The sequence below is a fragment of the Lagenorhynchus albirostris genome, chromosome 4, assembly GCF_949774975.1.
Source record: "Lagenorhynchus albirostris chromosome 4, mLagAlb1.1, whole genome shotgun sequence".
Taxonomy (NCBI): Eukaryota; Metazoa; Chordata; class Mammalia; order Artiodactyla; family Delphinidae; genus Lagenorhynchus; species Lagenorhynchus albirostris.
In genome coordinates, this window is record NC_083098.1 from 101298022 (window position 1) to 101310884 (window position 12863).

Here is a 12863-nt window from a genome sequence, read left to right on the forward strand (position 1 = left end):
GTCATCATCAAAATAAGATTTATAGGATTTATAGGTATGCTTATTAAATCAAATGCATACAGTTCAAAGGTACAGAACATTAAAGTGAACCCCTTCATTAAAAATATAACCTTAGTAATTTCACGTTCATGCTAGTAAGGAAACAAAAACACAAACAAAAAGATTTAGGGTCCATCAAGTCACTATCTTTTTTCTTTTTCTCTAGGTCCCAGGCTTCTTTATTTAAGAACAAAGTGATGAGTGATGCAGGGATTAAAATCAAGAGCATCACTGAACTTCACCTTCCCTCCAACCAGTTCCCCCAAACTCCCTGCCCCCACACCCTGTGTGCTCCCAATTCCTTTCTAAGTGAATGAAGAACCTAATCCCAAAGCCCTGGTACGAATCCCAGGGTTTTCTCCCTAGCTGTCCCCCTTCCTCTGTCCCCATTCCTGGGAAGGGCTGACACCTCCGTTGGAATGCATGGGGGAGCCCCAGAGTGGTGACAGACACCGAGGGAAAGGCCTCAGCCTCAGGAAATGGGACCGAGGAGTACAGCGTAGTGAAATGAGGACCCCCATAGCCTGGGGTACCAAAATGGGGCCCTGGCACCAGAGGAAAGGATACTGGTCCCCCTGAGAAAGGAGATCCAGCAGCCTCAAAATCCTCTCGCTGTGAAAAGTCACTGCTTGATCGTTTGCTCTTCTGGCGACGGTTGCAGAATCACACTCGGACCACATCCTTCTCAAGCCCGAGCTGCTGAGCCATGTGGCTCATCTGCTGCAGGATGGGCTTTGGGCACTGCAGGAACATGCTCTCCAGGTCGCCTCTCACTCGGTTCTCAATACTGGTCTGCTTTCTCTTCCGGGCCTGCATGATGGTCTCTGCCTCGCATATCCCCTGCAGATTCTCGTTGTTGTCAGCTTCCTCCACCCACTTCTGCAGCAGGGTCTGCAGCTTACACATGTTCTTGAAACTGAGCTGCAAAGCCTCAAAACGGCAGATGGTTGCTTGGCCGAACACATTCCCAAAGAGAACCCCCAGGGTGAGCCCCACATCAGCCTGGGTATATCCCAGGGGGATCCTCTTCTGCTTTAGGAGCTTGGCAAATTGTTCGAGGTCTTTCTGAAGAGCTTTGATGGCCTGGGACTCCTCGGGGGTCGGCCAAGTCACTATTTTTTTTTTTTTTGCGGTATGTGGGCCTCTCACTGTTGTGGCCTCTCCCGTTGCAGAGCACAGGTTCCGGACGCGCAGGCTCAGCGGCCACGGCTCATGGGCCTAGCCGCTCCGCAGCATGTGGGATCTTCCCAGACCGGGGAACGAACCCGTGTCCCCTGCATCGGCAGGCGGACTCTCAACCACTGCGCCACCAGGGAAGCCCCAAGTCACTATCTTTAACAGGAACTCTTAGTTCTAGGAGTTCTGGCTTCTCTTTCAGTCCCCTGAAAGAGAATACATCACACCTGTATTTCTCTACAGTCAGTACACATGTCATGTAAACTCCCATACCCCATGCTTTCTACTTGGTACTTTTCCTCCTCAGGTAGCTAAAGTTTTCATTCTTTGATCTCAGGTTATTATAGCACTTCAGTTAGGGTGGCTTTTGCACCCAGCACCAGGAGAGATGCCCTCTTTCAGTATAATATTACTATAACTTTTTCTTTGTAGTACCAATACTTACTTGTTTGATGTAACTCTTGCCCTCCAGTGTATAAGCTGCCTCAAGGCAATAACTGCACCTGTCTTAAGCATTAAAATCATAGTATAGGGACTTCCCTGGTGGCGCAGTGGTTAAGAATCTGCCTGCCAATGCAGGGGACATGGGTTCGATCCCCGGTCCAGGAAGACCCCACATGCCGCGGAGCAACTAAGTCCATGTGCCACAACTACTGAGCCTGCGCTCTAGAGCCCATGAGCCACAACTACTGAGCCCGTGTGCCACAACAACTGAAGGCCGTGTGCCTAGAGCCCATGCTCCATAACAAGAGAAGCCAACGCAATGAGATGTCCGTGCACCGCAACGAAGAGTAGCCCCAGCTCGCCGCAACTAAGAGAAAGCCTGAACCCAGCAGCAAAGACCCAACGCAGGGAAGAATAAATTAATTAACTAATTATTTTTAAAAATCATAGTATAATATTTGATACATATTAGATACTCAAGGAACACTGATTAACTGAGTCCCTAGAAAGAAGAGTAGGGAAAAGATTAAATTCAAGTAATGGTAACTGTCAACATACTGTGTGAGACACATTTCGTATAGGTTTTAAATAGGATCTAATCTACCCTTAACTCTATCATCAATTTAACTATTTCATTTGGTAGAACAGTTCTATCATCTACACCTAAGTCTGAGCTACCTATCATGAGAATAGTACTATGTAAGGATAAAATGTCATTCCCAGTGATATTCATATAATTGCATGCACACTGAAAAGAGCTGTGTATAGATGCAAATGAATTATGATGCTAGCAAACAATTGCAGGACACTTAATATGTTCAATTACTGTTCTGATCATTTTACATATATTAATCTAATCAAAACTCACAACTTCCTGTGATGTACATACCACTATTAACCCCTTTTATAGATGCAAAAATTGAGGGTCAGAGAGTTTAGTAATTTGCCTAGGGTCACTCAGTTCTTAAATGGCAAAACCAGGATTTAAACTCAGACTGTCCTATCAGGCTTCAGATTTAAAGACTATGGTGTGGGCACCCTCATTATAATATTAAAAGATTAATATTACTCTATAATTTGAAGAGAATATTTTTCTTAAACCAAATAGTATAGTATTGAAAACTTATATTCTGCTACTGACTTCTGTACTTTTAAAATTCAGCCACAGTAGAAAAAGAATAAAGTTTAACTTCCCCATTAATGAAACACTGGATATAGAGAACACATTTCTTTTAATTTTTTACCATGCTGAATATTTTTCATGCTAGTCAGCTTAACATTAAGCTGCTTATTATTTTTTACAAGATTGTACATATGCCAGAAAGTATATTTGTGTTATCCCAAAATTAATCTTTAATTTAATAGTATATATTTTGATTCAATGATAATCTTATGTATTTACCATGGGTAAAATTTTCAATTAATTTAAAATATAGCTAAATCAATTTATAATAACATTAGCCAAAGGATGGATATTACTGATTGAGCTAAATATAAATAGAATTGAAATATATCCCAGATGTTATACTGAATATAATGAAATATACTTGGTTTCAGGATTTCTGGAAATAATAATTGATAATTGACAAAGGAATCCACAGACTACCAGAATGGAATATATGTATAAACAGCAAAACTGAAACCTAAAATCAATATACAAATGAATAGCATGTTATTTATATTAGGAACTGAAAAACAAAGAAACAGTACATGCTTGGATAAAACAAAATCAGAGAATATTGTATGGCAACAACATAATAAAGTCCCCTGCGAAACAGATGATAAAAGATGGCCCAACTTAAAGTACACAAAGCACCTCCAAAAATTCTGGCCATAATGCTACTTCTACCTCCTTGATTCTCCATGGCATTTTCAAATACTGAATTCTCTGTTCTCCTTTTCTTTTTTTTTTATTTTTTTTATTTTTTTTAACATCTTTATTGGAGTATAATTGCTTTACAATGGTATGTTAGCTTCAGCTTCACAACAAAATGAATCAGTTATATACATACATATATTCCCATATCTCTTCCCGCTTGCGTCTCCCTCCCTCCCACCCTCCCTATCCCACCCCTCCAGGCGGTCACAAAGCACCGAGCTGATCTCCCTGTGCTATGCGGCTGCTTCCCACTAGCTATTTACCTTACGTTTGGTAGTGTATATATGTCCATGCCTCTTTATCGCTTTGTCACCGTTTACCCTCCCCCTCCCCATAACCTCAAGTCCATTCTCTAGTAAGTCTGTGTCTTTATTCCTGTTTCACCCCTAGGTTTTTCATGACATTTTTTTTTAATTCCATATATATGTGTTAGCATACGGTATTTGTCTCTCTCTTTCTGACTTACTTCACTCTGTATGACAGACTCTAGGTCTATCCACCTCATTACAAATAGCTCAATTTCGTCTCTTTTTATGGCTGAGTAATATTCCATTGTATATATGTACCACATCTTCTTTATCCATTCATCCGATGATGGACACTTAGGTTGTTTCCATCTCCGGGCTATTGTAAATAGAGCTGCAATGAACATTTTGGTACATGACTCTTTTTGAATTATGGTTTTCTCAGGGTATATGCCCAGTAGTGGGATTGCTGGGTCATATGTTCTCCTTTTCAAACTCCAAATTCTGGAACCATTTGTACATACCATCTGCCTCTCCTTCTTTATGTCCCATAACTCTTTTTTTTTTTTAACATCTTTATTGGGGTATAATTGCTTTACAATGTTATGTTAGTTTCTGCTATATAACAAAGTGAATCAGCTATATGTATACATATATCCCAATATCCCCTCCCCCTTGCATCCCCCTCCCATCCTCCCTATCCCACCCCTCTAGGTGGTCACAAAGCACCAAGTTGATCTCCCTGTGCTATGCGGCTGCTTCCCACTAGCTATCTATTTTACATTTGGTAGTGTATATATGTCCATGCCACTCTCCTACTTCATCCAAGTTTACCCCTCCCCCTCCTTGTGTGCTCAAGTCCATTCTCTACGTCTGCGTTTTTATTCCTCTCCTGCCCCTAGATTCTTCAGAACCATTTATATATTTTTTAAAGATTCCATATATGCGTTAGCATACGGTATTTGTTTTTTTTCTTTCTGACATACTTCACTCTTGTATGACAGACTCTAGGTCCATCCCCCTCACTACAAAAAACTCAATTTTGTTTCTTTATATGGCTGAGTAATATGCCATTGTATATATGTGCCATGTCTTCTTTATCCATTCATCTGTCGATGGACACTTATGTTGCTTCCATGTCCTGGCTACTGTAAATAGTGCTGCAATTAACATTGTGGTACATGACTCTTTGAATTATGGTTTTCTCAGGGTTTATGCGCAGTAGCAGGATTGCTGGGTTGTATGGTGGTTCTATTTTTAGTTTTTTAAGGAACTTCCATACTGTTCTCCATAGTGGCTGTACCAATTTACATTCCCACCAATAGTGCAAGAGGGTTCCCTTTGCTCCAAACACTCTCCAGCATTTATTGTTTGTAGATTTTTTTAATGTTATATGATTTTTTATATTAATACAACTGTACTACATTTATGTTTAATAACTGTTTATCTCAGTTATTTAATACATTTTTTAAACAACTTTATTGGAGTATAATTGCTTTACAATGGTGTGTTACTTTCTGCTTTATAACAAAGTGAATAAGCCATACATACACATATATCCCCATATCTACACCCTCTCGCGTCTCCCTCTCACCCTCTCTATCCCACTCCTCTAGGTGGTCACAAAGCACTGAGCTGATCTCTCTGTGCTATGCGGCTGCTTCCCACTAGCTATCTATTTTACATTTGGTACTGTACATAAGTCCATGACACTCTCTCACTTTGTCCCAGCTTACCCTTCCCCCTCCCCATGTCAAGTCCATTCTCTACGCCTGCGTCTTTACTCCTGTCCTGCCCTTAGGTTCTTCAGACCTTTTTTTTTTTCAGATTCCATATATATGTGTTAGCATACAGCATCTCTTTCTGACTTACTTCACTCTGTATGACAGAATCTAGGTCCATCCACCTCACTACAAATAACTCAATTTCCTTTATTTTTATGGCTGAGTAATATTCCATTGTATATATGTGCCACATCTTCTTTATCCATTCTTCTGTTGATGAACACTTAGATTGATTCCATGTTCTGGCTATTGTAAATACAGCTGCAATGAACATTGTTGTTCATGACTTTTTTGAATTATGGTTTTCTCAGAGTATATCCCAGTAGTGGGATTGCTGGGTCATATGGTAGTTCTATTTGTAGTTTTTTTTTTTTTTTTTTTTTTTTTTTTTTTTTTTGTGGTGCACGGGCCTCTCACTGTTGTGGCCTCTCCCGTTGCGGAGCACAGGCTCCAGACGCGCAGACTCAGCGGCCATGGCTCACAGGCCCAGCCGCTCTGCGGCATGTGGGATCTTCCCGGACCGGGGCACGAACCCGTGTCCCCTGCATCGGCAGGCGGACTCTCAACCACTGCACCACCAGGGAAGCCCTATTTGTAGTTTTTTAAGGAACGTCCATATTGTTCTTCATAGTGGCTGTACCAATTTACATTCCCACCAACAGTGCAAGAGGGTTCCCTTTTCTCCACACCCTCTCCAGCATTTATTTTTTCTAGATTTTTTGATGATGGCCATTCTGACTGGTGTGAGGTGATACCTCATTGTAGTTATGATTTGCATTTGTCTAATGATTAGTGATGTTGAGCATTCTTTCATGTGTTTGTTGGCAACCTATATATCTTCTTTGGAGGAATGTCACTTTAGGTCTTCTGCCCATTTTTGGATTGGGTTTTTTCTTTTTTTGATACTGAGCTGCATGAGCTGCTTGTAAATTTTGGAGATAAATCCTTTGTCAGTTGCTTCGTTTGCAAATATTTTCTCCCATTCTAAGGGTTGTCTTTTCATCTTGTTTATGGTTTCCTTTGCTGCGCAAAAGCTTTGAAGTTTCATTAGGTCCCATTTGTTTATTATTGTTTTTATTTCCATTTCTCTAGGAGGTGGGTCAAGATGGATCTTGCTGTGATTTATGTCATAGAGGGTTCTGCCTATGTTTTCCTCTAAGTGTTTTATAGTGTCTGGCCGTACATTTAGGTCTTTAATTCATTTTTAGTTTATTTTTGTGTATGGTGTTAGGGAGTGTTCTAATTTAATTCTTTTATATGTAGTTGTCTAGTTTTCCCAGCACAACTTTTTGAAGATGCTGTCTTTTCTCCATTGTATATTCTTGTCTCCTTTATCAAAAATAAGGTGACCATATGTGCGTGGGTTTATCTCTGGCCTTTCTATCCTGTTCCATTGATCTATATTTCTGTTTCTGTGCCAGTACCATACTGTCTTGATTACTGTAGCTTTGTAGTATAGTCTGAAGTCAGGGAGTCTGATTCCTCCAGTTCTGCTTTTCTTTCTCAAGATTGCTTTGGCTCTTCAGAGTCTTTTGTATTTCCATACAAATTGTGAAATTTTTTGTTCTAGTTCTGTGAAAAATGCCATTGGTAGTTTGCTAGGCATTGCATTGAATCTGGAAATTGCTCTGGGTAGTATATTCATTTTCACAATATTGATTCTTCCAATCCAAGATCATGGTAGATCTCTCCATCTGTTTGTATCATCTTTAATTTCTTTCATCAGTGTCTTATAGTTTTCTGCATACAGGCCTTTTGTCTCCTTAGGCAGGTTTATTCCTAGGTATTTTATTCTTTTTTTGCAATGCTGAATGGGAGTGTTTCCTTAATTTCTCTTTCAGAATTTTCATCATTAGTGTATAGGAATGCAAGAGATTTCTATGCATTAATTTTGTATCCTGCTACTTTACCAAATTCACTGATTAGCTCCAGTAGTTTTCTGGTAGCATCTTTAGGATTCTCTATGTATACTATCATGTCATCTGCCAACAATGACAGCTTTACTTCTTCTTTTCCAATTTGGATTATTTTTATCTCTTTTACTTCTCTGACTGCTGTGGCTAAAACTTCGAAAACTATGTTGAATAATAGTGGTGAGAGTGAGCAACCTTGTCTCTTTCCTGATCTTAGTGGAAATGGTTTCAGTTTTTCATCATTGAGGACAATGTCGGCTGTGGGTTTGTCATTTATGGCCTTTATTCTGTTGAGGTAATCCCCTCTATGCCTATTTTCTGGAGGGTTTTTATCATAAATGGGTGTTGAATTTTGTCGAAAGCTTTTTCTGCATCTATTAAGATGATCATATAGTTTTTCTCCTTCAATTTGTTAATATGGTGTATCACATTGATCGATTTGCTTAGATTGAAGAATTCTTGCATTCCTGGAATAAACCCCACTTGATCATGGTGTATGATCCTTTTAATGTGCTGTTGGATTCTGTTTGCTAGTATTTTGTTGAGGATTTTTGCATCTATATTCATCAGTGATATTGGCCTGGAGTTTTCTTTCTTTGTGACATCTTTGTCTGGTTTTGTTATCAGAGTGATGGTGGCCTCGTAGAATGAGTTTGAGAGTGTTCCTCCCTCTGCTATATTTTGGAAGAGTTTGAGAAGGATAGGTGTTAGCTCTTCTCTAAATGTTTGATATAATTCGTGTGTGAAGCCATATGGTCCTGGGCTTTTGTTTGTTGGAAGAGGTTTAATCACAGTTTCAATTTCAGTGCTTGTGATTGATCTGTTTATATTTTCTATTTCTTCCTGGTTCAGTCTCGGAAGGTTGTGCATTTCTAAGAATTTGTCCATTTCTTCCAGTTTGTCCATTTTATTGGCATGTAGTTGCTTGTAGCAATCTCTCATGATCCTTTGTATTTCTGCAGTGTCAGTTCTTACTTCTACTTTCTCATTTCTAATTCTATTGATTTGAGTCTTCTCCCTTTTTTTCTTGATGAGTCTGGCTAATGGTTTATTAATTTTGTTTATCTTCACAAAGAACCAGCTTTTGATTTTATTGATCTTTGCTATTGCTTCCTTCATTTCTTTTTCATTTATTTCTGATCTGATCTTTATGATTTCTTTCCTTCTGCTAATTTTGGGGGATTTCTGCTTTTCTTTCTCTAATTGCTTTAGGTGTAAGGTTAGGCTGTTTATTTGAGCTGTTTTCTTGTTCCTTGAGGTAGGATTGTATTGCTATACCCTTCTCTCGTAGAACTGCTTTTGCTGCATTCCATAGGTTTTGGGTTGTAGGGCTTTCATTGTCATTAGTTTCTAGGTATTTTTTGATTTTCTTTGATTTCTTCAGTGATCTCTTGGTTATTTAGTAGGGAATTGTTTAGCCTCCATGTGTTTGTATGTTTTACAGATTTTTTCCTGTAATTGATATCTAGTCTAGGCATTGTGGTCAAAAAAGATACTTGATATGATTTCAATTTTCTTAAATTTACCAAGGCTCGATTTGTGACCCAAGATATGATCTACTCTGGAGAAAGTTCCATGAGCTATCGAGAAGAAAGTGTATTCTGTTGTTTTTGGATGGAATGTGCTTTAAATATCAATTAATTCCATCTTCTTTTATGTATCAATGAAAGCTTGTGTTTCCTTATTTATTTTCATTTTGGATGATCTGTCCATTAGTGAAAGTGGGGTGTTAAAGTCCCCTACTATGATTGTGTTAATGTTGATTTCCCCTTTTATGGCTGTTAGCATTTGCCTTATGTATTGAGGTGCTCCTATGTTGGGTGCATAAATATTTACAATTGCTATATCTTCTTCTTAGATTGATCCCTTGATCATCATGAGGTGTCCTTCTTTTTCTCTTGTAATAGTCTTTATTTTAAAGTTTATTTTGTCTGATATGAGAATTGCTACTCCAGCTTTCTTTTGATTTCCATTTGAATGGAATATCCTTTTCCATCCCCTCACTTTCAGTCTGCATGTGTCCCTAGGTCTGACGTAGGTCTCTTGTAGACAGCATATATATGGGTCTTTTTTTTTTTTAATCCATTTAGCCAGTCTGTGTCTTTTGGTTGGAGCATTTAATCCATTTAGATTTAAGGTAATTATTGATATGTATGTTCCTATTACCATTTTCTTAATTGTTTTGGGTTTGTTATTGTAGGTCACTTGTGTTTCCTGCTTGGAGAAGTTCCTTTAGTATTTGTTGTAAAGCTGATTTGGTGGTGCTGAATTCTCTTAACTTTTGCTTGTCTGTAAAGGTTTTAATTTCTCCATCGAATCTGAATGAGATCCTTGCTGGGTAGAGTAATCTTGGGTATAGGTTTTTCCCTTTCATCACTTTAAATATGTCCTGCCACTCCCTTCTGCCTTGCAGAGTTTCTGCTGAAAGGTCAGCTGTTAACCTTATGGGGATTCCCTTGTATGTTATTTGTTGCTTTTCCCTTGCTGATTTTAATATTTTTTCTTTGTATTTAATATTTGATAGTTTGATTTATATGTGTCTTGATGTGTTTCTCCTTGGATTTATCCTGTATGGGACGCTCTGTACTTTCTGGACTTGAGTATTTCCTTTCCCACATTAGGGAAGTTTTCAACTATAATCTCTTCAAATATTTTCTCAGTCCCTTTCCTTTTCTTTTCTTCTTCTGGGACCCCTATAATTCGAATGTTGGTGTATTTAATGCTGTCTGAGAAGTCTCTGAGACTGTCCTCAATTCTTTTCATTCTCTTTTCTTTATTCTGCTCTGAGGTAGTTATTTCCACTACTTTATCTTCCAGGTCACTTATCTGTTCTTCTGCCTCAGTTATTGTGCTATTGATTCCTTCTAGAGAATTTTTAATTCCATTTAAAATTGGAATTAAATGGAATTTAATGTTCATCAATTTAATGTTCATCATTAAATTGTTCATCATTGTTTTTTGCTCTTTAGTTCTTCTTGGTCCTTGTTAAACATTTCTTGTATTTTCTCCATTTTATTTCTAGGATTTTGGATCATCTTTACTATGACTACTCTTAATTCTTTTTCAGGTAGACTTCCTATTTTCTCTTCATTTGTTTGGTCTCGTGGGTTTTTATCTTGCTCCTTCATCTGCTGTGTGTTTCTCTGTCTTTTCATTTTCCTTAACTTACTGTGTTTGGGGTCTCCTTTTTGCAGGTTGCAGGTTCATAGTTCCCATTGTTTTTGGTGTCTGCCACCAGTGGCTACGGTTGGTACAGGGGGTTGTGTACACTTCCTGGTGGAGGGGACTAGTGCCTGTGTTCTGGTGGAGGAGCCTGGATCTTTCTGGTGGGAAGGACCACATCCAGTGGTGTGTTTTGGGGTGTCTGTGACCTTATTATGATTTTAGGCAGCCTCTCTACTAATGGGTGGGGTTGCATTCCTGCCTTGCTAGTTGTTTGGCATAGGGTGTCCAGCACTGTACCTTGCTGGTCGTTTAGTGGAGCTGGGTCTTAGTGTTGAGATGGAGATCTCTGGGAGTGCTTTTGCCATTTGATGTTATGCGGAGCTGGGAGGTCTCCGGTGGACCAATGTCCTGAAGGCGGCTCTCCCACCTCAGAGGCACAGGCCAGACACCCAAGTGGAGCACTAAGACCCTATCAGCCAAACGGCTCAGAAGAAAAGGGACAAAAAAGAAAAAAGAAGAAAAGAGTAAAATAAAATAAACTTATTGAAATAAAAAATTATTAAAAAAATTAAAAAGTAGTAAAAAATCAAAGAAAATAAAAAGAAGAGAGGAACCAAACCAAAAAACATATCTATCAATGATAACAAGAGCTAAAAACTGTACTAAAAAAAACCCCAACAAAAACAAACAAACAAAAACGGACAGACAGAACCCTAGCACAAATGATAAAAGCAAAACTTTATGGAGAAGATCACACAAAGAAGCATACACCTACACACTCAGAAAAAGGAAAAAAAAAAATATATCATTGCTCCCAATGTCCACCACCTCAATTTTGGGACAATTCATTGTCTATTCAGGTATTCCAGAGATGCAGGGTACATGATGTTGATTGTGGAGATTTAATCCACTGCTCCTGAGGCTGCTGGGAGAAATTTCCCTTTCTCTTCTTTGTTCGCACAGCTCCTGGGGTTCAGCTTTGGATTTGACCCCGTCTCTGTGTGTAGGTCTCCTGAGGATATCTCTTCTTCACTCAGACAGGATGGCGTTAAAGTAGCAGTTGATTAGGTGGCTCTGGCTCACTCAGGCCAGGGGGAGGGAGGGGTATGGAATGCGGGGCGAGCCTCCGGCAACAGAGGCAAGTGTAACGTTGCAACAGGCTGAGGTGCACCATGTGTTCTCCAGGGTAATTTGTCCCTGGATCACGGGGCCCTGGCAGTGGCGGGCTGCACAGGCTCCCAGTAGGGGAGCTGTGGATAGTGACCTGTGCTCGCACACAGGATTCTTGGTGGCTGCAGCAGCAGCCTTAGCATCTCACGCCCGTCTCTGATGTCTACGCTGATAGACGCAGCTCGCGCACATCTCTGGAGCTTGTTTAGGTGGCGCTCTGAATCCCCTCTCCTGGCACACCCCGAAACATTTGTCTCTTGCCTCTTAGGCAGGTCCAGACTTTTCCCCGGACTACCTCCTGGCTAGCTGTGGCGCACTAGCCCCCTTCAGGCTGTGTTCACGCAGCCAACACCAGTCCTCTCCTTGGGATCTGAACTCCGAAGCCCGAGCCTCAGCTCCCAGCCCCCACCGGCCCCAGTGAGTGAGCACACAAGCCTCTCAGGCTGGTGAGTGCTGGTCAGCACCGATCCCCTGTGCAGAAATCTCTCCGCTTTGCCCTCTGCACCCCTGTTGCTGTGCTCTCCTCCGTGGCTCCGAAGCTTCCCCCTCACCACCCCTAGTCTCTGCCCACAAAGGGGCTTCCTAGTGTGTGGAAACTTTTCCGCTTTCACAGCTCCCTCCCCAAGGTGCAGGTCCCGTCCCTATTCTTTTGCGTCTGTTTTTTCTTTTTTCTTTTGCCCTACCCAGGTATGTGGGGACTTTTTTTTTGCCTTTTGGAAGTCTGAGGTCTTCTGCCAGTGTTCAGTAGGTGTTCTGTAGGAGTTGTTCCACATGTAGATGTATTTCTGATGTATTTGTGGGGAGGAAGTTGACCTTCACGTCTTACTCTTCCACCATCTTGAAGGTCTCTCTGTAGATTTTTTGATGATGGCCATTCTGACCAGTGTAAGGTGATACCTCATTGTAGTTTTGATTTGCATTTCTCTAATGATTAGTGATGTTAAGCATCTTTTCATGTGTTTGTTGGCAATCTGTACCTCTTCGTTGGAGAAATGTCTATTCAGGTGTTCTGCCCATTTTTGGATTGGGGTGTTTGTTTTTTTGATAT

At 40.2% G+C, this 12863-nt stretch overlaps 1 protein-coding gene and 1 pseudogene across 1 annotated transcript in view; both read right to left on the bottom strand.

The window, feature by feature from the left end:
* The window catches only part of SLIT2 (slit guidance ligand 2), a 390513-nt gene that overhangs the window by 233629 nt on the left and 144021 nt on the right, over window positions 1–12863 (bottom strand). The window lies entirely within an intron of this gene.
* On the bottom strand, window positions 402–1158 carry LOC132519571 (POU domain, class 5, transcription factor 1-like; annotated as a pseudogene).